Genomic DNA, 2,363 nt, shown 5'->3' with positions numbered 1-2,363 from the left:
ATAAAAATGACTTCTAAGGTCCTTTCTAACAGGATCTTTCTAAAATCTAAAATCTTTCTAAAAAATTCACTGAGTTCCAGAAAAAGGGATTTGAACATCGTAACCAGCTGATGAGGTTTAGAGCTAAGCAAAGATTAAACAACAGCAATTTCTCTTGGGCAAGAAAGGCTATATACAAATATGGAAGCTTCCTCCCATCTTGTGCCCTTCCCTTGACCCTACTATTTCTGTCTTTCAACAAGCTGCTGCCTCTCCTGGCTCAACACAGTAACCCTGAATGGAGCAGCAGGCTGTGTGAGTGGCCTTGGCTTGTCCAACCTTTCTGCCGGGGGACCTTTGTCTCTGGCAACTCTGTGGAGTTGGATTTGAGATTATTCTTTAAAAAAAAAATCGATAACATACTTCACTGTAACAGCAACATTGTGCGATGACCAACTTTGATAGACTTAGCTCTTCTCAGTAGTGCAGTGATCTAAGACAATTCCAAGAGACTTATGATAGAAAATGCCATCCATATCCAGAGAAATAACTATGGAGTCTGAATGCAGATTGAAGCATACCTTTCTCTCTCTTTTTAATTTTTTTGTTTTTTCTTTCTTGTGGTTTTTCCCTTTTGTTCTGATTCTTCTTTCACAACATGACTAATGTGGAAATATGTTTAATATGATTGTACATGCATAGCCTATATCAGATTGCTTGCTGTCTTGGGGAAGGGGGAGGAGAAGGAGGGTAAAAAATCTGGAACTCAAAATCTTATAAAAGTGAATGTTGAAAGTTATCTTTACATGTAATTGGAAGAAATAAAATACTATTAAATGGGAAAAAATTTTAAAAATCGATAGTTTGGATTAGCTTTCTCACTGAAGATGTGGAGTATTCTTTTGACCAGGCGTGTGGAAGGGAAACAAAGTAATATAGTGAGGCAAGGCAGATTGGGCTCCATTGGAAAGTCAGAGAGAAAGAAAGTCAGAAGCGTCCCCACCCCTCACCAATGCTTTGACCTTCTCCCCCAGGCCCTTAGCTGAGAAAGGGACACTTGGAGGAAAACAAACCCCCCTTTTTCCATCACAACTTCCGCCCAGCTACGTCAGAATGGCTCCCCATCAGCTCAGGCCCCACGGTTTATTTTTGTGACTGGGGCTCAGGAAGTGATTCTTTCTGTCTCCGACTTGAGTAGTCGTCACACTTTCCAATGGCTGACAGAGTGACAGGCACCAGCCGGAAACACTGAGGAGCTTGACCTTAAATGGGAGGTTAGTGGGATCCCAAATCTAGTCCCATTATCTACTGGGAACCCCCAAAAACCTGGGAGAGGAATTGGTTGGGGAGAGAATGGGAAGGAGGGGGAATTTAGGGCAAAACCAGGGCTGGGGTGGGGCAAATGGGGCAACCAGTAGGGAGGGGATAAGTGTGGGAGGTTATAAAAGAGGAGTCGGGGACGTAGAAAGAAATAGGAAAGACAAAAGAAACTTAAGAGAGAACATATATGATGTTGGAAGAGACCATAGAAATCATTTAGTCTATCCTGTTTGCTTTTTAGAAATGAGGAAACTGTGGCCTAGAGTGCTTATGGCTTGCCTGACACCACAGAGAGTGAATGGCAGAGCTGATAATAAATTTCAGGTCATTTAGAAAGAGAAAAGATTTTAGACCATTTCAGGGCAGTGCAGAGGCCCTTCAGGTTTCCAAAATGTGTGCTCTGCATTACTGATAGTCAAGACAGTTACTGCAACAGGCTACAGGCACATGGGTGAGTAATCTTGGAAAGGGGGGGACCCTTACCACATGTTTAAAGGATACTATCGGTCAACAAATAATTAATAAGTACCTACTGTGTGTCAGGTGATGATGGTAGGTTGCCACTGACAAAAGAACAAGGGAACAGGCTTGTCTTTTCTTGGAAAGAAAATGGATTTTTAGGGAGAACAAGGTCAAATTTAAGCTGCAGTCTTGGGGAGTTTAGTTTAGGTCTTTGGAAGAACTTCTTCACTGCCAGCTGGGAGACATCAGGGCATGTGACCTTGGGAGATGGTGAAGTCTGCTCTTACTTAGATTTGTCTAAGGAAAGGAGAGCTCTTTTTGTTTACAGGTATCTTGTAGCTGGCATGATCCTTAAGGTCACTAAAGGGTTCTTCTACCCTGGGGAGGAGACATGACCCCAGAGACGCCATTGGCTCGTTTTTATTTCCCAGCCGTTTTTCGTTACCCTAAGTGAGAGGTCCGGTCAATGGCAGGCCCCTCTGCTTGGCCCTCTCCTGCCTGCCACCAGCCCTGGGCTCTGGGCACAAAGGACAATCCAGGATTCTCTCTGCTGTTTCCCTCTGGAGTGTGCTGTAAAGGTTGGCTGCAGAAATCTCTGGAAG

This window comes from Vombatus ursinus, unplaced genomic scaffold (genome assembly GCF_900497805.2).
Source record: "Vombatus ursinus unplaced genomic scaffold, bare-nosed wombat genome assembly UNPS02011572.1, whole genome shotgun sequence".
NCBI classification, from domain to species: Eukaryota; Metazoa; Chordata; class Mammalia; order Diprotodontia; family Vombatidae; genus Vombatus; species Vombatus ursinus.
The sequence above is the reverse complement of the archived record's forward strand: the minus strand, read 5'-3'. Positions refer to the sequence as shown.